Below are 23,111 nucleotides of genomic sequence, written 5' to 3'. Positions count from 1 at the left end.
TATTTATGCATTAGGTTTCTTCAACATTCCTAGTACGTTTTTTAACAAGATGCAGGAAAAATAAACTGAAATGCCGATCTTTTTATTCCTAGGTTGTTTGTGACAAAGCATCAGCGATGTCCTGTGCCGAACATGATTCACGTAAGGCGCAGACAGCGGATACTGAGTTTGAAAAGGGGCTAATCAACAGTCTTTGGAATAAAGAAGTATCTTAACTCAAAAATGTTGATGTATGAATGAACGTAATTCTCTGTGCACAGAGTTACTGTTTAGGGGACACATCTACTGTAGCAACCCCAGTGAATCAGTTCGGTGCCATTCACAAGTAAATTAAGTTGTAAAATCTCAACGTATGCGTATGTGTGTGTCTAAATATCTCTAGAGAAATTATTTATTTATTTTCTACTTTGCTCAAATTTTTCCTCTTCCAGTGCACTCAGTTCATTCCTGGAGTCACTCTATTGATGTTAACAGTGGGGTATCAAGGAGGTATTTTGCTCTTCTACATTTTTAGGATAAAAGCTTCTGGGACAAGGCCACACAACTGCAGGCGAGCTGTCTGATCCAGGCAGGGGACTGATGTGGGGGTGGAGGAAGATCTGCTTCTCTGGCCTTGGGGGACAGCACAAATCCAAACATGTGATAGAGCAAGGCAGCGATGCAGAAATGCTAAAGAAGGCGGATATCCTGGTCCCTAGATTTTTAGGGACAATTTGATGAAGGATTGTAGGAGGGGCCCAGGGAAGGTGTGCTTTGTGACAGAGCCTGTCAAAGAGCAGGAATGGAGGAGGAGTGGTGCAGGGGATGTCAGAGTGCTGTGACAGCTCATCCCATTGATGGCCAGTTGGACAAGGAGCCTTTGTGCTCTGCCTTTCAGGCATAAAATAGTTGAAGATGAGGGATAAGGGAACACTGAAGAAGGAGGATGAACAGATTACTCTTGCTGGGAAGATGACGCTGTTGGTCTCTAACCTAGGCAGTGTTGAGTATTGCAGATAGCCTCTGAGTTGTCTGAATGAACATGAAAACAGAGGGTTCTCTTGAAAATTAGGGCACAGCTCCATGTTATGGATCTTTCATCAGTGGATCCAATATACCCTCTGCCATCCTTTGCCCCCACACAAGGATCTGCTGTCTCCACTGCTGTGTGAGACATCTGCTGTGTGCTGTTCTACTGCTGGTGTGTCCAGGACTGGTGAAAATAAGATGACTAAGGAAAAAAAAAAGATTATGACAGGAAAAAAATACAAAAACAGGTGGATAATAGGAAAAAAAGTTCTTCTTAGAACCAAATAATTTTATATCTCTTTGTCAGCTGAATTGGTGCAAAGAAGAGAGATAACCAACCCTTTTTGGGGATTGGAGGGGACAGAGATGAGTAGGAGTGATGGGGGTGGGGCTGAAAATTTTTTAGCCAACATTACTCACAAAGGATAGGAATGGGATTAATCTAATGTTTCTAAAAAAACAGGTGTGCATATGGACACTGATCATGTCTGGAGAGCAAGAGCTCTAACCGGTCTAATAAATCAACTCCCTACTGCTGAGCTGCTTTTTCTGTCCTTGATGAGGGAGTCCAGTTGCCCAGCTGACCCAAATACCTGAGTCTTAGAGCACTCAAATGAGCTCAGATGAGTGCTACCTATACTCTGTGAATAGTTCATATATTGTCCAAGTTTACAAGTAAATCCATTAACTAGCTTGATTATAAACAGATTCTGTAAGCACCTAAGATTAGACCTATTTTAATGATGGAAAAACCTCTTGCATGTAGGTTACATTGTTAAAGAAATGTGATCATCTTCCACTTAGTGTCATTATTTGCCAAATATAATTTCTTGCAAGCACTAAAAATCATGTTCTGCTGGAGGAAATTCCTTAAACACTTGCCATCTCTCAACATTGCTTCCCTTCTCTATTGTTTCTAGAAGGAATAAAACTCCAGAGTGCTTTAAGCAAAATAAAGACCTCTGCTTTTCTTTGTCATTTGAACGTGACTTAACCTCTTCTCTAAGGACAGCTGACCTTCACTCTCCAGTAAGGGATACAATGAAGACATGATGCTGGAAAGCTGGAAGATCTTGCTCAAAGAGTCATTTTATCTAATATGGTGCCATAGCTGCTACAGTGACTCTGTAATCATTTTATGTTTACTGTCTATAATAACCATATGAAATGAATGTGCTACATGGTATACTGCATACAGTAAACCCAAGGCAGAACTAAGGTTATTTAGGTACCCATTTGAATATAATTAGGAACTATTTCTTTAGTTTAGAATACTTGGTTTGGAGATAATTAAATAACCCTGTAAAAGACAGTGTAAAATATAAATATGTATTTAGGCACCCAGCTATTTTGCTAGAGTTTTGGTCTGGCAATTGTTACAGCACTGCATGACTATAACTCAGCAATATGGTATGTAATACATTATTATAACCTGGCCATCGATCAGATGAACTGCTGCTTCTGGCTCCTTCTCCAAGCCAGATGAAGCTGGTCTTGCGTTCCAGGCTAGATCAGTGCACTAAGTGCCCAGCTATATTTTATTTATCATAATTGTAATAACATTGTCTGTTATATAATAATTGTCTGCTCCTAACTAAGGGATTCTACTTTTTTTTTTTAATATCCTGTTTATAAACTAGATTAATTCCATTGCCATTTTCTTACCTGGAACAACTACAGATGACTTTATTGAACTCTTAGTTGTTGCCTAACACTTTTAATAACCCATCTGCATAGTTTGTGATCTCCTGCAGGTAGTGAACAGAAGTATGTTTTAAAAATACTTTGTGTGCCACTATGTGAGACATTTTGGAAGGATTTGGTGTTCATAAAGTGCAGATCATCTGCCTTTTGAGGAGCAGGCTTGTCAATATGTCCCAAAATAAATGTTTAAATCTTGTACATTACCTTAGAAAAGATAAACCAATCTGAGATTACTATTAATTAATTTCTGTGATTCTTTTTTTCCTTGTACTGTACAGAATAAAAGGGAGAAACAAACTAGTCTCTGGGTGCCTTTTTTGTAGTTTGAAACTTCTGGGTTTTGTTCCTTTTCCACCCTGTCATCAGTGTAAGCTGTGGTTTGCAGGTTTCCCCCCTTTATCTTTCCCATTAGTCGCTCTATTAAATATGTTAATTGTAGTGTCCCAGATTACTGGGAGCTCCCTAAATCAAAGCCATGAGTCTTGGTAGCAAGGCGCTTAGCTATGGGCTTTGCTGATGATAACCGCATCATATGAGTATTCATACAGAACTGATGGAACCCCTGAGGCCAGATGCTAGAGCTATTTTGTGCTGCTCTGGCACCATAATGCAAACTTCAACAGAGTTTGTAGGTCTGCTTGAAGCCTATTTCCACGTGAGGAAGTCCTGCCATACTGGCTTTGATGTTGGTGTATCTCTTGCAAAATACAACCCTCACTGTAAGGGGGGAAATGGGGCAGAAAGATGTAGCCCAAATTGTCTGTCCAGGAGGGCCAATCCCATTTATTGCATACTGAGCTGAGAGGAGTTAGATGATTTTAGTGGTCAATGTTGTTTTTACAGTTCAAGACTTGGAGAGGCCTAAAATAATAACAATAATAACTAACAATTAAGAAATTTATAATTTGTATTATTATTATTACTACTCTTACTGCTGCTGCACAATCAAAATTGACAGTGCTCAGTACTGTACAAACATATTGTTTCTGGAGAAACTTGCACTGGCAGCTTTAAAATTTCCCTCGCTGTGCATTTCTGATCCTGCTTTTGGCTTTTCCCAAGATATATTTGTTGAGATGGGCTGGTACATGCTACATCTTAAAGCAGCTACAAAGGAGCTTTATTTGTACTGCCTGTCATTTCAAGCTGGAGGAATTCAGTATCTATTTCACTGCCTTTGCCATATGCAGTTGGGTTTTCTCCTTCCCCTCTGTAATTCTTCTGGGGACACTGCATAATAAAAGTCTCAACTTAATCAAGAAAAATTCAACATGTGGCACGGCAAGAGAGAGCGTCGGGATTTAAAAGCGTAAAGCAAACAAACAAGCAGGCCCTTGTGATGTCAGACTAATAACACATTTGCTGCTGTGCTCTCTGGCTTGCTGGTGTGTGTACTGTTTCCCTGTACAACATTGTTCTGGGCTTTGTTTCCTTCGGCTGCTCAGCCCGAGAGGGTTCCCTGCTGCCAGGGGGCTGCTGGGACACCAGCAGGTGTCTGAATAATTGGAATAAAAATTCTTTTAGAAAGAAGCAGCTCACGGAAAAGAAAACCCAGTCCTTGGATTAAAAAAGTAAAAATAAAATAAGAAAAAGATCTTCATTTTCCAGGGCAATTAGCAGTTTCAAATCTTCCTTTCTCTTAGTTAGAGATGATAAAATTAAGTCACACACATGAAGGAGCAATTGTTCCAGATTGGAGCAGGCTCAGCACAGCATGTGATGAGGGGAGCCAGGCCCTGTGAGCCTATGAGAAATGGAGGCTGTTTGTGGCATACAGTCCAGTGCTTGATTCCTGGGTCAGCACCACAGAACAAGGCTGTGCTTTGTCACTCGTGGCGGTGCTGCCACGTGAAAAGCCAATGCAGGACTAGCCACCATTCCAAACACGATTATAGTGGTGTTTAAACCCCCATTTCCCATACCCTTTTTGAGAGCAAAGACTGACTACTATAGCAGAAGCTGGCTGCCTAGGCACAGATGGATGTGGGTGGCTTTTGCTGCTTGGGCACCCAGTAACATCTAGCAGTCCAAAAGGATGTCGATGCTGCGAGCCAGCCTAGCCACAGGGGCCAGCTGGAGGGGCTCCCTCCCCACAGAGGCAGAGAGCATCTCTGACTCCCCCTCCCCTCCACCCAGGCTGCCTCCCTCTGGGGCTCTGCTGCGCTTGCCTTTGCTGCTGGCTGCTCCTGGCCAAGCAGAGGGAGGGCAACTCCTTCCATTTAGTATATAAAGCGTGTGGAGCTGGATGTGGTGTGATGGATGTCTGTGCTCCTGGTTGTCTTAGCTGATCCCTTGAAGGCTTTTGGAAGGGTGAGAGAAGAGGGCTGAGCACACAGTAGAGGTGTAGATAGATGTGGGCTGGAGCAGCTTGTAGGGGCTTTTGATGCTGGTCCTGGAGGAAAGACCTAGGCCATTTTAAGGCATCCCTATGCATTAGATGCCAGATGCAGCTGTTGGGGATGGAAGAAAGACTCCATGCTGAAATTGTGTCCCGGCTCTCAGAAGGGGCAGCCTGTCCCTTGCAGTGCCAAGCAAGGTAGAAGTGTGGTGACAGAGCCCAGACCAGGTCTGGGAGGTGTCCTGGGGCTGATGGTGTGAATAGGCTTTGGTGTTACTGCCCCAAGTGCTCCACGGAGGAGTAAGGACTGTGCCCAGACTGTATGCAAGGTTCCTTGGGTGCTGGCTCTCTGGACTTCAACCCCAGGGACAAATTCATTCTCTCTTGCATGTGATTTCTCCTTCAAGGTCATCTGAGAGTCCTGCACAGTGTGTAAAATACCAGGAATCCCACCCACATAACAAGAAAGGTAGTAGGATGAGTAGTGGTTAGAAGAAAATCCCTGTGGAAGGATATTGAGAGGGTTGGGTCCTTGCATTTGCAATGGGATGGGAGAAAAGGGCTTAGTGGCTGAGTGTGTAAGAGTCCCATAGCTTCTGTGATAATTTTGGCATTCAGCATGTTTATGAATAATGAAATAAACTGGTGTGACATGAGGGAATAAGCTGTAAAGTGTCACAAAGCACCAGAAACAAAATCCATCCAAAATGCTTCTTTTCTTCTTGAGGCAAACCTAAAACAACTTTTCTGATTACCTGACAGTCCATTTAATCCCCAGGAAACATTCCTTTGTTACAGTTTCAAGGAGAATTACTTGAAATAATCCTTTGTACAGTGCACTTCATTCTATTTTAGTGTAAAATCATGTCCCTTTTCTTTTTTGATTTTTTTTTTTAAGGGAAAAAGAAAAAAGACTCCTAATCAATGCCTATGGAAGAGCTGAGGGCAAATCTGAGGCTTCTGGTACAAGGATTGCCTTTGTGAGAAGATCTGTGCTAAAGAGACCAAGACTGCAAGTGCTGAACAAGAAATAATAATTTAAAAAAATAAGGAAAAACAATCCCTGAAGCTCAAATCATTGCAAATGCACAGTGCAGATTTGGCCATCACTGAGATGAGGAATGGTCCTTGATGGGTCTAAGTCACACGTGAGTGCCTTCAGCAGGGCTTTGTGCTGCCAGTGACCCAGATTCAGGAGGAGACCTGGGGTCTCCAGCACAGAGATCTTCAAGGCTTTTGAGTGACACATGGTCAAGGAGGAGAACTGGGCTTGTCTGTGGCTGCTGCCATCTGCCTGCCCTCCAGCAAAGGTCATTTTCCAGGAAAGAGCCGGCTCGCCTCTTGGAAAAGCCTGGTGGTGTGGTGAAGGGAGGAAAGTAAAAGGCAAAAAAAATATAAATAACATGTATTTTGTTCCTCGCTTTCTGGATGTCATTAGTTAGTAATTCTAACAACAGGAAAAGGGTATTATCTGGAGGATGCTGGCATCCTGTGAGTTTGACATTTGCATGCTCTCAGCTTGTCTTCTCTTTCCTATTGATTCCTGAGATTATTTTCTCTTCTGTAATATTGACATAAACCTTATTTACCTTACAGAAATGTGTAGAAATTTACTCTATCCATATTCCCAGACACCTAAGGACATTTCACTTGCGCAGCCTGAAGGATGCTTCCCAGTGGGATGTCCTAGTTTAGGTCAGGGTATTTGCTTGAGTGAGGGCAGGTGGATCAGAGCCTTCCTTCAGAGTAGGCTTGGAAGGTGATGACATTTTCCCCTTTACCAGGTCTCCTCCTTGGATGATCATGCTGTTGGACATGGAGAGAAACTGTATCTTACTGTCTGTGGTCAAGGTCAGCTTTTCCTCACATCATCTGTGACTCTGCTCTTGACTGAGCCATGAAACTCACTGCCACAAGCTAGCATGGAAGCCAAGGCACGAGAAAGATTTAAACAAAAGCAAGTCCTATTTCCTGGATAAGAGATTTCTGAATGAAATTGGATGGGCAAAAAAAAAATCTCCCCCAAACTGATGAACACCTTCAGCCTCCAAGGAAGAGAATCAGGAATTGAGGTTTGCCCTGAGTGTTTTTGCAGTGATTTCCAGTGGTGTTTCTCCCACCAAAGTCTGCAGCACTAGGTCCTAGGCACATCTAGGAGAAGATATTGAAGTACATGTGAGAGGCTGGGGAAGGCTGCTGAAAAATATTCACTCTACTATAGTTCAGCACTGGTTGCACTGCAGGGAAGAGTTAATAACTACTGCCTAGGCCGCAGATTATTCCCTTTATTTTCATTCTCATTTTTTTTCACCTTTGCTTTCAGAAAATTCATTGCTTTTTTTTTTCCTATAGAGAAAGAAACTCCCTTTGATCTATGAATAGCTCCACAAGTCAAAGCAATGGGGCAACCTTAAAAATATATTATGGATACACCAGTAGTGACTCTGTTGCTAAGGCTGTATTAAGGTTTGAACTTAAAGCAGGCCTAAAGTTCCTTTTTTCACACTCCACTCTGTAGATACAGTGGTGGGACTCGGCACAGGAAGGCTTCAGAGGATAACTGCCTGTGCTGTGTATTTACTTTAGGGAAATCTGGAACCTGAGATCTCACCCTTCCTTTGGGATCTGCTTGTGCACTGGTGTGTCTGTGTTGGGTACTGTGAGCTCACTTTTGGACATGCAGAGTGGTCTGTATGAGAGACTCCCCATCCATAATGACAGATTTTTGCTCTTGAGGAACCACTTGGCCATGTTGTTTGCTTCCCCCCCACCCCCAGCATTCCTCTTCACTGGCTATGCCAGCTGGGAGTGTGTCCAGGTGGAGCAGAGAGGGAATGTGGCAGTGGTCTGGGGCAGGCCAGAGGGATGGTGGGGTCTGCAGGGTGGTGTGTGTGACTTGGGATGACTCTCTGGAGCGTAGCATTCAAAGAAGAAGAAGTAGGAACCTTTGTGTGGGCTTGGTGCCTTCCCTTCCAGTGCAGGGAGATAGAGGGGGCACAGAAATGGGATGGTGTGGAAGGATGTAAGACTCTGCAAAAATCCAGAGTGATCTTGTGAGCTTCAAACTTTCTGAAACACCTACTAAAAAAAAAAAAAAAAAAAAAAAAAAAAAAAAAGAGCTCTTGAGACAGGGAACAGCAGTAAGCACGATGTTATTCTTTAAACAAATACCTTTAGAAATAAATCCTATTTGGTTCAAACAGAGCAGGAAAAGAACAACTGAAAATGCAGTTAATGTGGAATGCACTAAATGCTCATGTGAAGTTGCCAACACATTATCCTTATATCTTTAACCAGGGAGGACTTCACTTGCAGAAATGGCTCTTGACAAAGTTAAGTGGACCTATATATTGTTTGGGAAATTGCCCTTATTTTGTGTGCTTCTTGTTCTCGTAATGGAACCCATGAGCAGAGGATAATTGCAGCAGTCTCATCTGTCAAATAATATTAGAAGTCAACAGCTATAATCTCAGCCACTTGCTTTACACAGCTTTTCTCTGTATTTTCTGTTCAAATTGTCAGTTGTTACATGTAAGTGTCCCCATTCCCTGTGGCTGATAAAAGTAAAAAGATTTAAGTAAATCAGGAGGAGTGCAGAGACAGGGCTTGGGCAATAGCTCTCAGTGCTAGCACAGTAAATCATATGACAACAGCACAGTGGATATGAAAAATTATAGCCCAAGTGTAGTGTTACTTGTTACTATTATTGGCAGAGCAGTGTGGCACTGAATGGTTTGGCTTTGCAGGGATTTGGGGAAGCTACTGATTGGTTTTAGCTTGTGTGGGTTTGTGCTTTATGAGCTTGGCTTTTAGTTGCAGGAGATGAATGGGACTCTAAAAACAGAACTCAGCTGAAACAGTCTTCTCATCTGTGGGTCAAATAAAAAACATTGTAAAATTAATTTGTTGGGATAGTCATTCAGCTGTGACACTGCAACTCAGGTCACCGTTTCTCCAAAGCTCCTGTATCATCAGCCCATCATCCTTATTCTCCTTTTTTCCCCGCAGTGTTAGAGACAGAAATATAGTCATGGTTACATTGATACAGACTCCCCACACCACCACCTCCTGGTGAGGCTCTACATTTGTTCCTGCTTTGTAGGAAGGAGGAGGAACTCGTATCCCTCTATGTCTCTATTGCTCTCAAAAGGGCACAATCACTGTTTGTTGTGGCTTTGTGAGCATTTTATGGCTCTGTGAGGAGCTGGATTGAGACTGCCAATGTATTTTTTTATTACCATGGAATAATTATCAATTGGTCGAAGCTGTATCGTGAATGCATGAAGTCAAATTCCTGCTCCTGGCTGGAGGGAAGAGGCTGTTTGTCATTACCAGCCCTCTGTGCAGCAGACAGGGTGATTGTTTCCACAAATAGCCTAAGACATGTTTGGCACCCTCTCTTGCATGCTGATGGAAACTCTTCCTGGTTTTACTTAGTGGCACAGGTGATATGCACTGAAATACTGTGAGAAATGTTTTCAAAGGGAGGCTTGAGGGCTGTTGTGCAAAGATGTTTAACTCCAGCTCTCCATGTAGAAATGTCTTCCACCCCAGACAGTTTTGTGTGAGTTTACTTTACTGCATGTCAGACTATGAGCTTCCAAAATGACCAGAACCGTTGCACTCTGAGTTCACACCTTCCCACGTGTCACAATATCTTCCTGTGTTGACAAACCCTCAGTGGTCAGACCTTTCTCTTTTGTTGCTTTCATATTGATTGCACCTGAGGCTATCAGAAATCCTTGATATAAAACCATATGATAGGTCCAATGTAAAGCCCTGGATAAAAAGATGAGGTGCATAGTTGCCTGTGCTGTGTGATTGAGTTGTTGCTCAGGTGCTCTGATAATGTCAGCTGCCTCTTTCTGCTGAATTTTACCCCTCAGATATAGTGATAGGGTGATCCCATCCATCACAGCATCTTCCTCCAGTTATTTTTCCAAAGGCCTGTAGCAAGCTTTTGGCTTTCTTCAGTGGAATATTTGCATGTACGTGGCAGCACAGGTCATGATTAATGGGCTCTGCAGTGTGATTTTTTTTTTAATGTCAGAATAATAAAATATCTGGCTCATCAGATTGTTTGCCCTGATTGTTCAGCTAAATGCATTTAGCACCAGAGGTAGAACCAGCATATACGTATATGAATACCGTTCTGGCAATTATTGTCAGAAGTGACAGCTGATTGCAGGTATTAGAATGATGCAACTTGTTCAAACTTAATGTTATCTATTATGAACTCGACTTCATGATGATAATAGCTGGAAGGCATTGATTTTGTTTTCTGTTACTTATCTCAAGCCCATACATTTTGCTTGCATTATTGACTTTTCTGATCATTTCATGCATCATCTCTTCAGAAGATGTGTAAATCAATGTTGACTGTGCAATGTATGTTGTTTATTAAGCTGCCGTGCAGGGTTTACACCTTGAAGAAAAAATAATCAAACGCATGTCCTGAATAACTGTTGAGCAGGCCTGGCAAGAGAGGGCAGCCTTGGAGCATGCTGGCGCTGGTGTGGAAGAGTTCAGTTAATTATTTATCTGGGCCACAGTATTTGCATGCCTATATGAATTTTTTATGAAGTTAATTAGCTTTTCAAGATGTTGAATCGGCTCAGCGCTGCAATGACTGCAGCCCGACACACTGGGCGAGTGGCTCGCAGAGAGGCGCTTGAGTCACGGCAGGAAAACAGGCCGTGGGGAATGCAGATGGGTGGGGGTGTCTTTGAACAGTTTCAACAGGTGGCCCTTAGCACCATGAAACCTATTGTGTTTGCAGTCAGCAGTTTGAACACGTAATACAGGAAGGGGCTCAGATTGCACCTCTTTCTCAGGCAATGGATTTAGACATTTAGGTTGAACTAAAACTCTGCCCACACAAAACCCAAGAGGGTGGAAAGAAGAGGAACTGGGGAAATTAAAACCCATCCCGTGAGATGGCCCAGGCTGCACAGCTGCTGCACAGGCTATTCACTCAGAGCTGCTCATCCAGACCATGGATGGAAAAAACCAGTCATCGCTTCTCTGCACCAGCTGGGGCCACTGAAAAGTCCTACAAACAGGCTGTGTGTGTCAGGACTCCAGGCTGGGAATTCAGCTCTACTGTTGCAGTGGGAAGCAGATCCCAGTCAAATGTCAGGAGACAAACGCAGGGCCAGGAACCAGCGAGGACTGATACTGCAGATACTGGTGCTATTCTACGGCGTTTGATGGCAATTTCATTTGCTGCTCAAAGCAAGGCAGGGAGGAGTGGTGGGAGCTGAGACCTGCCCTGCGTTTGTCAGGGTTGCAGGTCTTCTGGTGCTTTTGTTGGGGCTAGAGGCTGAACCAGGGTAGAGTGTAATCCTCATGATGCAGGTCTTCTTGTCTACGACCATCATCAGGTTTTGTGCCAGTTTTTAAGCAGGAATAAAGGCACCCAAAGCAGCCTTTTCCTCCATGCACCTTGAAAATAGAGCCTGGCTGATAAGGAGTTTTCTATGGAGCACCTCCTCCAAGAGGTAAGCTCCCTCTCCAAGACATTGCTAACTGTTGTCCACTGTTCCCATTCCTGAGTGTTTGGTGGTGAATGTACAAAATTTATAAATCTTTGCGTTCTTTTCCTAGGGGTATCTTTGCATTGAAATATTGCAGTCTCATCCACAGCAATGAAATGCACACTGTGAAAAAAAAAATCATATAATGCAAGAATGTTCATTTACATTGTAAATGAACTGTTGCTATATAAAAGAAGTACCCATGTCTGATCTTTTCACACATATGGTCATTTAGACAGATAACAAATATTTTTGCAGTTGGAAAGAGCCTCAGCTTTGAATATCATCTCAAATCCAACTAAAGGGAAAAGAATGTCAAATAGGCCATATAAATTCAATTGAACTAATGTTTTCATAATCCATATTTAAAAAATCTGAGAACAGAACATTTTTATAAAGTGGCTGAGGGTTAGTTACTGAGCTCATTTGGAGAAATGAAATTTTCACAGGTCTAGAAATGACAAAATATAATTGATATCCATGAAGATTAAATGAGATTTGGAACCAAGTATTGTTCATATTTAAAAGTAAAATAATAATTTGGCCTCCACATCATTAACAGTAAGTTTCATCTCCATCTGACTTTATTGTTGGCTACTTGGGAATTGTTGGCTAAATGGGAAATAGCCTTGTAGGAAACTGGGAATATAGCCTAGAAGCAGATGGACAGAAGAAGATTGTGTTGTTTGGGATCTGTTTATGAGCATAATTTCCTCCTGAAATCCTTGTGGAAGTGAGGAACAACTGAGTTAGGATACTTTGGTCCACTGAAGCGGCACAACCCCTTCTACATGCTCGCATTCATTGCTTTATCTATGCTTTTGAAAACACATTTATGTTCTTTGTGTCCTTAACTCTGAGCATCATTGTTCCTCATTTTCCCCTTTGAATAAACTCCTTAGAAATCCTAATGAAAACTGAACAAAAGCCCCCACCAGGTGACTCATGGTGTAGCTTTGTTCCTGCCACCTGATGAGAGCCTCTATGCAGTATCTGCTTCTAGCACATAGTTTCCTGCCTCTCTCACTTCCCCATCCAGAAATGGAGTTTTATTTATCCAGAGAGGTTATTAGATAAAGAAAAGTGTTTGATAGAAACTCTTCCTTACTGATTGTCCATTCTTTCTTATAGTGCAGGCTTATAGCATGTTGGAATCCCTGCTTAGCAAAACATCCTGCTCAAAATGCTTGCTGGACTGTGTATAATGTTACCTTCTCTCCTCTGCAGAATTTCCAGGGAATCAGTGGGTAGTGGTGGGAATATTTGATCCTTTAACTGTGATTTCTGTCTGTAGATGATTGGAATCCTTACTGAAGGACTCAGGAAAAATCAGGCGAATGATCTTTAATTTTGTTCTTAAAAGGAAAAGGATGACAGAAATTACTACTAGTCAAGTAAATGAGAGACCTCCTTAACCATTCTAATTGTGTTCATTTAAAGCTTTTTTGGTGAAACTCTAACCAGCTGTCAGTGAGAATTGCCACTGAAAACAGTACAACCAGGATTTAACCAACAATGTTGGCTTCATTTTTCATATCTTTTATACTCTGTCATATCCGCCAGGTCTGTGTGGATGTCTTGGATATCCAGGCTTTGAGCAGCACAGAAATCCTGGTGAGGGTCTATATCTCTCTACTGTCCTCAACAATGTAGAAATCTCTAAGCAAAAGAAATTATTGATTATATCTGGTTACTAGAGACAGAAGATCATGTCCTTAATATCCTTAAAATAAGTAGGACATGATTTAAACTAGGTTTTTTCCCTGCAAGTTCATCTATTCATATTCTCCCAGTTAAATAGATATATTTTAAGAAATGGTATCCTGGTTACAAACCCCTACCTCCCAAAAGGTAGAAGACCTCAAACTTTATTCCACCTTCTCTATTTCTTCCTCAAATGCAATCCCAAGTGGGAAGGAGAACACTCAGCTTACTGGTTCTCCTAACTGAATTATATTTTTTTACCAACACATACAACTTAAAGCAATAGGACTTTCATTATTCATTAGTTCTATGGTGAATGGTTTGGTATTCCTGTCACCAATGGAAGTGCAGGCAGGAGTAAAGTGCTCCTGGTCTTATGGCACACAGGCAGGCAGGTGTATGGAGGATTCAAGCTGAGAGGTAACTACTCTTCTTACAGTCTGGAGCTCAAAGTGGCCTGAGATGCTCTGGGTACTTGATCCCTCCATGGAGGGTAGCCACAGCCTCACCTGTAAGAGATCTCTGTCCTTCTGGACTCCCTGCTGTAGTCCTCATACTGCATGTCATCCCAGATGGCACCAAGTACCTATCCCTGGTTAACTCAGTTGAGCCCACAGCATGCCTGTAGCACCATTCATATAAACACTGGACTATAGACTAAATCTTGAGGTCTCAGATAAAAAGAAATAAAGGAAAGACATTCAGGTTTCTGCGTGGTTGCAGACACCCCAGTCTCTCCCCCTGCCCCTGCTCACATTCATGTCTCTGACCTGGGTTTCGTGTCATTTTCATTCCTCCCTGGTTTTCCAGGCAGTTTGTGAGCACAGTACTCAGGTGGTGTGAATTAGATTAGCTCTAATATTTTAAGCCATCATTTAATTTGCAAATGAATATTTAATTGGCTGCTGAATACTCAAACAGATGTGGGAAGCTTTCAATGGGTGGTACTTAGGGCTAGCTCCATGAAGGCAGAGACTGGGATGGCACACTGGGACCAGCCTGACCTGTGAGCTAAGTTATCAGGTTATTTGGCAGTATTCACTTATTTATATTAATATTTATGTTTATTTGCACTTTAGAATCTTGTTATTGGGAAGAGAAGTTAACTGTAGTTTGCATTTTACTAACTTGTTCATACAAGTCTGCTTTCAATACTACCAAAATCCTGAGATAACCATATAAGATCTATGTCCAAATTGGGCTGGGTAGTTGTGAATCACCATGTTTCCATTTTGACAAGGGAGCAAATCTGGTCTGAGAGACAAAGTCACATTATAAACAAATCGTTGCAAAATAATAGAGATTTTAAGATCCCTTCCTATCAGGATGTGTATTCACTACTTATCAGAAAGCAGCAGGTATTTGGTATTTGACAGGTCAGAGAAATGTGTGACAATACACAAGGAAAATAATTTCCCTTGTCTCTTCTGGCTGCTGAGTCTGAGAGTTTATTATGTTTATCTATATTCAGGTACAAATTTGACAAATTTTATATTTTTACTATTTTTGTTGTGTAATCGACGTTGATGTTGCATAGAGTTGCTCTGGCTCATTTTTTTTTCAGATGACCTGTCACAAATAGGTAATATTTTCAGACTTTTTACATAAGCTGCAAAACATTTTGACCCTTCATACATGTTTAGTGACAAACATGCAGAAGTGCCTGACGTTATGGCAATGTGAAGGGCACTGGATGAGCAGCCACATCAGAGCAATCTCCCCTGCTCCAGAGGAGAAAACTTCCTGGATTCCTCCTGCCCTGAGAAGATACAGACCAAGCCAAAGCAGATAGTACTGAGAACAGAAGAGAAATAAGCCAGGAACAGCAGAGCAGCAACACAAGAGAGGATTTTGTTTCCTAGTGTTTACTTTCTAACTGGAACTAAACCTATTTTGACTTCCTGTCAAAATATCTACTCATATGTAGCTGGTTCTTTTAAGGGGCAAAGTTGCTGACATTTCTACTGGGCGATCACATCCATCTGAAGTGGAAGCAGCCAGGAGACTGGCGCTGTTGTTTTACCAGGCAATGTGTGTTGGTCATGGTGGGAGGAATTATGTTCCAGTCCTCTTGCCATCTGCCCAGCACAGCTTTCTACAATGCAGATTGACATAAGGATGTTTATTCCCCAGGATGCAATACATATGAACTCTTCTGGTGCCTGATTGCAATCATTTCAGATTATTTTTAACTTCTTTTTTATCTGGGACTTAGTTCCCAGTCCCATAAGTACTTCAGTGTGTGCATGTTTCTACTCATATAAATTGCACTACTACAAAAGCAAATGATGTTTTTCTGACTCTAAATAGATATTTGTTTGGAGGATCAATGTTTCTCAAGCTATTATTTTATAAAAAAATTAAATCTAGTGATTTTTTAATATAAATTACTGTGTGATTTTTTTGTTCAATTATTTAGATTTACATATTTTAATGGCTATTTATTATTCCAAGATATCTATTAAAAGTTATTGCCACTTAAAAATGTGATGTGAACGAAACCCAGCTGCAAAGTATTTAAACTCTTTCTGTGCTAAATAGGTGGAGAATGAGAACAAGCTTTACATACACTTGCTGTTTTGAGAGACAGAGTTCCTGTTGTTAATTTCATTTTCTGTTGCTGGAGAAGGTCCTTTGCTCACTCATTAGGACGGTTCCAGAGGCGATGGCAGCCATGGTTTGGGGTTATGTGGCAGCATCCTTGGAGCTGTGTGTTGCTCTGCTGACATCCCTTTCCCTCCACGTGCAGCCCAGCCAGTGCTGTACCACAGCAGGGCATGGGGCTGATTGCACCTTGCCCTGACCATCAGCATCAGAGGCACTTTTGTAGTGTGAGCAGCCTGGTCCCTTGACCAATTAGAGGGTTGGGCAATCACCAATCATATGAAGTTTAACAGAGCAGGTGCTGGAATCTGCACCTGGGATAGGGCAACCCTGGATGTACAGACAGACCAGGGAACGAGGGGCTGGAGAGCAGCACTGCAGAAAGGGACCTGGGGGTCCTGGCAAGTGACAAGTTGAACATAAATCAGCAGTGCCCTGGCAGCCAGGAGGGCCAACCCTGTTCTGGGGGCATCGGGCTCAGCATGGCCAGCCAGGCAAAGGATGGGATTGTCCTGCTCTGCTTTGAGCTGAAGCAGCCTCACCTCAAACACTGGGGGCAGTTTTGGTTGCCACAATATGAAAAAAGATACTAAGCTATTAGAGAGCATCTAAAGGGGGGATGTAAAAATGGTGAAGGGCTCTGGGGGAAGCTGCCTGAGGAGTGGCTGAGGTCACTTGCCTTGTTCGGCCTGGAGGAGACTTGAGGGGAGACCTCATCTCTGCCTACAACTTCCTCACGAGGGGAAGCTGAGGGACAGTTGTCGAGCCCTTCACTCTCATCCTCAGTGACAGGACACAACAGAATGTCCTGAAGCTGAGTCAGAGGAGATGCAGGTTGGATATTAAAAAAATGTTCTTCATCCAGAGTGTTGTTGAGCACTGGAAGAGACTCCCCAGGGAAGTGGTCACAGCACCAAGCCTGAATTCAAGAAGTATTTGGACAATGCTCTAAGGCACATGGTGTGACTCTTGGGGTGTCCTGCTTAAGTCCAGGAGCTGGACTCAATGATCCTGATGGGCCCCTTCAGCATATTCTATGATTCTGTGATATTGCTTTTGTTTGAAACTTCTAAAGGAGAATTTTAATAATTTAATGAGAGATGGGAAAATGTCTTTTTCTATCAGTCATCCTGACAGCCCTTTCCCCTGAGACCATCCTGTTAAAGGCACATTTGCCATCCCCACACAGTGCCTTGCAGTGCATCCAACAAGCTTAATAACCCCCTGTGTGCTTCTCCTGAAGTTACCAGCAATGGTTTACCTAACAATGAAGACTCAAGTTATCACTGATGTGTTTATTCATTTAAATAGCTCACACTTCCTTTATTAGCATTTTCTAGAGGTCACAACACTGGCAATGCTGCATTCACACTTCAAAATCCTGAGAGGCTTATCTCCTAAAAGATGCCCCAAATTTGGATTCACAAAGCAGATAATAATCTTTTCACCTGCCTCAGGTTTGCAGATTGTTTTTATCTTGAGAGGATACAACCCTAAAAGGAAAATTGCCGTGCAAGGAAGTGAAAAGTCTTGTTTCTACATTCAGACTTCAGGAGGTTTTAGTCATCTACACATTTCCTCGCAAATTATTCTGATCAGCAGGAAGAGTTGCCCATAGAATTTACCCCTCGTTAGGAGCTATTGACCAGGAAAATGACCTTTCATTCCTGCAATCTATAAATTACCTTTTAAAGTCATTTGCAATAACCATAAAAGTAGAGAAGCAGTTAACAGGAGAGATGGATATGAAGGAAGGTAGCTCAGAAGATGAACTATCAGTAAACATTGGCCACATTGTACATTAGTACAATTCTAAATACTTTCTGTGTCAGCGGGAAATGAAATTTTTCTGCATGGGAAATAAAAGTAAAGGTAAGTTATGATTTAAAAAATTAAAATGTTTAATTAGCTTTACTCATCTTTAGCAATCACTGGAAATGGAAAAGTGGTGAGAGGAGGGAGATGAAAATGGCAAAGTCTTCAAATGCAAATGAGGAGTTCTGGTAAAACCCAACTTTGTGGTAAGCATTTAAAGAACCCCTTAATTAGCTTTTCTGGAAAGTTCACTGATGATATGCTGGAATAATGATCCCATATGTTCAAAAATGTCTAGTCATTAGCTAGCGTGATGGCTGAACATACTAATGCATTTGCTTTTTAGATATTTCAAGAGCGGCTGGTGCCTCTGCTGCTGATGCTGCTGATGCTGCTGGGGAGGTCAGCCCCTTGTTTTGCTAAATCACATACTGGCTTTCAGGACTGAATAATTTTCTTAGTCACACTGTGAACATCAGTTCCCAGCAAAGAGAGGAGAATGGTCATGTTTAGAGTGGAAAGGACAGAGGGTTCAAGAGGGATGGGATTTGTTTTGTTCTTTTTTTGTTTTCTGTCCTGGCCCTGGTCCACCAATATGTGCAAAAATCTGGAGTAAATTAGCAGAGTAGGTGTGGAACTGGCAGCCCCACACTCTCAATTGATTATTGATAGCATGAAAAACATTTTTTTTAACACTTAGTCACTAAAACACCTTGGGTTTCCAGACAGATGCTCAGGTGTATTCTAAAATAAATGTCATCACCTCATCTTTTTGTAGCTGTGATAAACACATAGCCTGTCTAAAGACTGGTACCTTGAGACTGGGACTTGCTGAGGACAAGAAATCTCTTATCTGACACCTCAGCTGTGAAGTTACAGAAAAGTGAGGTTTGGACCAATAGAAGATGTGGAGGGAGGAGGAGCACAAATCATTCTCACATTTTCATAACAATGAGATCTTCAGCAGATCTTATGTTCAGGAGGCAAGATAGAATTTAAAAAGCAGATATATTGAAAGGACTCTTAAGTTTAATATCCCAGAAATAAACATCTCAAATCTGATTTAAGTTTTGTCCACTGGGGTGTTTATTTTTTTCCTTCTTACAATTTCCCTTTTGAAGTCTAGAGGACAGAGGAAAATTCGGAATCAAGAAACATACAAAGGCATCTTTTTATTGGTCTCACTTTCAGTGTTTGATGGAATTACAGGAAAAAGAAAAGTAAACATGTTTCTTAGGATAAAGTCTATCACATTCTTTGTTTTAAGAATATTTTGAAGCTAAGGCAGTGTGATTAGGTATTTTCTTTGTCCTGTGGCTCTCTGGAATGAAGAGTCTGGGCTCCAGGGTGCATTTTCCTTCACTTACAGTAGAAGAACCCACATCAAGTTCATTTTTCATGACTTCCATAATCATGTATGGATTGTCACAGTGTGAGAGCTGGAGTTAATTTTAACTGAATTGTGGCCTAGAAAATACAGTTGCTTAATAAGCCTGAAATATACATCAGATCACAATTTCCATTTCCAAAATTTGGAATGAGTTACTCATCTGTGAAGCTGACAACAGCTTCCATGTTTAAGTGCTAAACAGCTTTTATTGAGCCAACTTTTAGAAGGTGCTAATATCTAGATCCACATGTCTTCTATGTTTGCAATGGCAAATACTCAAAAAGAAGCATAATTTGGCTCAAAATGAGTTGATATAACAAAAAAGTTCACATTCTTCCTATGTCACTGTTGCCTGAAACAGATATAGAGGCAATTTATTCAGAATAAATTATTGCCAGCCTTAGCTAAAATAACTTGCTCTGTGAAGCTTCCTTATGTATGTAACCAAGGGGAGCTGTCTGGCTACATCTGTTTTTGCACATCGTTCAGATGTATTGCACACAAAATCCACCATTTAGGGATATTGTGTCATCAGTGACACAATCTAGGGAACTCTGAGTTCATAAACCAAAGAACAGATTACATCCACCCATATATGTAGTTTTTTCATCTGTGTCAGATGCAATGCTAATAATATTCTTCATTGTAATATTTAATGAAAATCTTCATCTAATAACTGATGGCAGTATGATTTAATACATAAAGTTACTTATTCATGGGAGGTTGGAAAATGTTCTTCATTTTGCTTAACTGTTTAAGGTCACCTTGAGAAGGAAGAAGGAAATGAAATTGTTTGGGAAAAAGTGAAGAATATAAATTGGTCACTTGAATTGTGATATGACATTACACATATGTGGACATGCTATTTAGAGGCAGATGCAGGAAATCCAGAGAACCTGGACTGAAGTTCCTTTGCTTTTGGCTCGTTTATCAGTCCGCTGGTTTTCTTTGTGGCACAAAGGCATCGACATGCTTCGCTCCCCCACTCCTCATGAACATATCCCCTCCTTAGGTAACCCAGTCATGGCTTAGCCCCAGCCATCAACCAAGCACCATGCAGCAACAAAAGGGGACATTTGGAATGATGGCATTGACTTTCCCAAGTAACTAGTATGTGTGATGGAGCCCTGCTGTCCTGAGGACGGTTTGACACCTGCCTGCCCATGGGAAGAGGTGAAATAATTCCTTGTTTTGCATTGCTTTGTGCGCATGACTTTTGCTTTGTCCATTAATCTATCTTTGTCTCAACCCATGGGTTTTCCAGCTTTTATCCTTCAGATTCTCTCCCTAATCCCACTGGTGGTTAAGTGAGCGAGTGGCTGTGAGGGGTTTGGTGACTGGCTGGGGTTAAACCATGGCAACTCTCCAAGACTATTCTTGCTTCTGTTGTGCCTCTCAGTTAGGTAACCCCACTGCAAGATGTACAAAATGACCTTTCTTGTCTTGCCTGTTCTGTTCCTCCTCTGACAAACATGGAGGGTGATGCACCCAGGTTTGCTTGTGGAGGAAGAGGAGAAGATAAGGGGAGGATTGGGATTTCCAAGCTCTCCATAGAGGGTAATAGTAAGCTTTTTGTGCCACTCTCTTTTTTCCAGAAGGTGACTTGGCTAGAAAACTGTCTGAAGTGCACTAAAGGGCTAGGGATAGAAAGAGCTATGGTTTTTCTCTTTTCAGGTAGCCAGCCGCATTTTTTCTCACATTCTGTCTAGTTTTGCAACAACACAAGCTGAGGTGTTTCCCTTTCTTGTCTATGTTGCCCATGTTGCCCATGTGGCAAGTACACCAGTGTCAACCCAGGAGTCTGCTTCCAGCATGGGGCATCTTGCAGAGTGTGGGCTGCAAGGCTGCCTGGGTGTTTCAGAAATAAGTTTGTGTCTACTTTCTTTCTGAGAGTCTATCACATGCCTCTGACAGAGGCAGAAAAATTTGTATCAGTCATCAGATCTCTGCTCTTTTGGAAACATCAGGCTTTTCAGATGTGGCCTTCAGCTGAGCCCACATGTGTTAGAGTCAGGAAATGCAACCGAGACATTCCTGGTGTATGCTGATGTAAATACTTGTGAATGGGGTCTGGAAATTTTCAAGGCTTGTTTGCAAGACAGACCACAGCAGAGTAGTTTCCAGCAGGCAAGGTGCAGACTTTCAAAGTCTTAGGTCACAGGATCCAAAAACGACACCTTGTGTTTCTGTACTTTGCTTTACTAGATGAAACATGATCTCAGATTCATCCTCAGCAGATGTACACTGCCAGCACTGGCTTTTTTAAGGACACTGTTGCTCAATGAATTTTCTATATTTTATCAGAGCAGAGCTGTGGGAAACATCACACAAAAGTAATACATCATATAAAAGATATTAAAAAGGTGAAAAATATACCTGTGGGAATTGTCTCATAATTTTATTATCCAAACCTCAAGAATTTGCCAAACAGGGCTGGAAGTCTCAGAGGACTGGCTAGCTCACAAAATTTCTGCTCCTTTGCTAGGGAAAATAGGGCAAATGCACATTTTAATTCTGAGCACTTTGTTGCTTCTGTTTCTACTCTGTAGCTGCGTGAAGTGTGAAGTGCAGAGGTATATGAAAATGAAACTGAAGAAGAAAAGGAACTGCTTTTCTAAACATCTTGGCATTTGGCCAGGTCTTTTTGGTGATGTAAATTGGGAAAGCTGTTGGCAAGCTAAGGAGCTGCTTTAGATTACACCCCATGAGAATCTGGCACGGAACATTTGACAAGTTTTTGGAATTTAGATTTTCAGGAGACACAATATAAGGCTTTTATTTAAATTCTCAGGTGCAAATATAACCTGAGCTCTTCTTAGATGTTTGAAAATATCTCTTTATCAGCAAGCTCAGAGGATTAACACACAAGCTAGCCAGAGGTCCTCCCATATCCACATTATAGCATCATTTTTGCATAGTCACACCTATCATAGTTGTTCAATGACTGCCCCCATAGCCCCTTTTTAAGCTAAATTCAGCTATAACTGACTAATTAAGCAACTTTGAGCTGTATTTCAGAACCTATTGACTAAAAAGTTATATTCTTTCAAAGCTGAAAGTGTTGCCTTAGGAGAATTAAGTCAGCCCTTTAAATTTTTTAGTAGCACAGCTTTCTGCTTAATAGGTTTTGAAATACGTCTCAAACTCACTTAATTAGTTTTAGTGTATTTTATCCATGGAAAGTGGTTGGCTTTCTCCAGGCATGGAGAAAGCAAGGCTTGCTGCAGGAGTGGCCACTTGCGCGCCAGTGTTGCAAGTGATAAGATGGAGTGTGAGAAGCTGGGTGTCACCCATGGGGACAGGGTGCAGGAGACTGACCTGCTGCTTGAGGCATCTTGTGCAGGGCCCATGTGCCGGGGTCTGGTGTCCCCTTGCACGCCCTGACTGGCTTGCACCATCAGCAGTGATGGGAACCAAGGCAGTGCTGATGAGATCCCGTTGCTGCAGAGATTGTCACAGGTAATTTTAGGTTTTGTGGGATATTCTGCCTGAGAAATGTGCAAGACCTCTCTGCCAGTCCTGTTTGATTTCTGGCAGCCCTGTACACATGTCTCAAGTATGCTAGGACAGCTTGTGTAGCCAGACACATATGTTTAGGCAATTTGATTTTGTCTGATGTACCCATACACACTTAAATTCTTAAATATAGTTTTTGGAATTTTTTTTTGTTTGGTTTTTCTTTTTGTTGTTGTTGTTGTTGTTTTTGGTTTTTTTTTTTTTTTTTTTTAAATTTAGAGCTGAATCTTCTTGACATGCCTGCACTGTGGTTTGCCTATGCACGCTGAGCTTCTTCAGCCATCCCAGCCTTAGGAATGTGCTCCGTCTGTGCCTGGTCTGCATGGTGGGGCAGCAGGGAGGGTCCTATTGCTTCTGAGATTGTAAATCTTCCCTTCTTCCATGCAGAAGCAAAGCTGCTCTGCTAGGGTCCTGATTATTTCTGTCTGTTCTCATTGGCCTGAACCTATGGTGGTGTTCTCCTTCATCTTTGCAGAGGAGAGCATTTGGACCAATA

The 23,111-nt window shown here is 41.9% G+C and overlaps 1 long non-coding RNA gene across 2 annotated transcripts in view; it reads left to right on the top strand.

Moving 5' to 3' along the window:
- Window positions 1–23,111, top strand: part of LOC146767916 (uncharacterized) — a 149,667-nt gene that overhangs the window by 71,038 nt on the left and 55,518 nt on the right. For both annotated transcript variants that reach the window (XR_014953781.1, XR_014953782.1), the window contains one exon: window positions 93–11,550. This is a non-coding gene — a long non-coding RNA (uncharacterized LOC146767916). The remainder of the gene's footprint in view (window positions 1–92; window positions 11,551–23,111) is intronic.

The sequence above is a fragment of the Lonchura striata genome, chromosome 3 (assembly GCF_050655825.1).
Source record: "Lonchura striata isolate lonStrDom1 chromosome 3, ASM5065582v1, whole genome shotgun sequence".
Lineage (NCBI taxonomy): Eukaryota > Metazoa > Chordata > Aves > Passeriformes > Estrildidae > Lonchura > Lonchura striata.
Note: the sequence above shows the minus strand (reverse complement) of the source record. Positions and strands in the feature narration are given on the sequence as shown.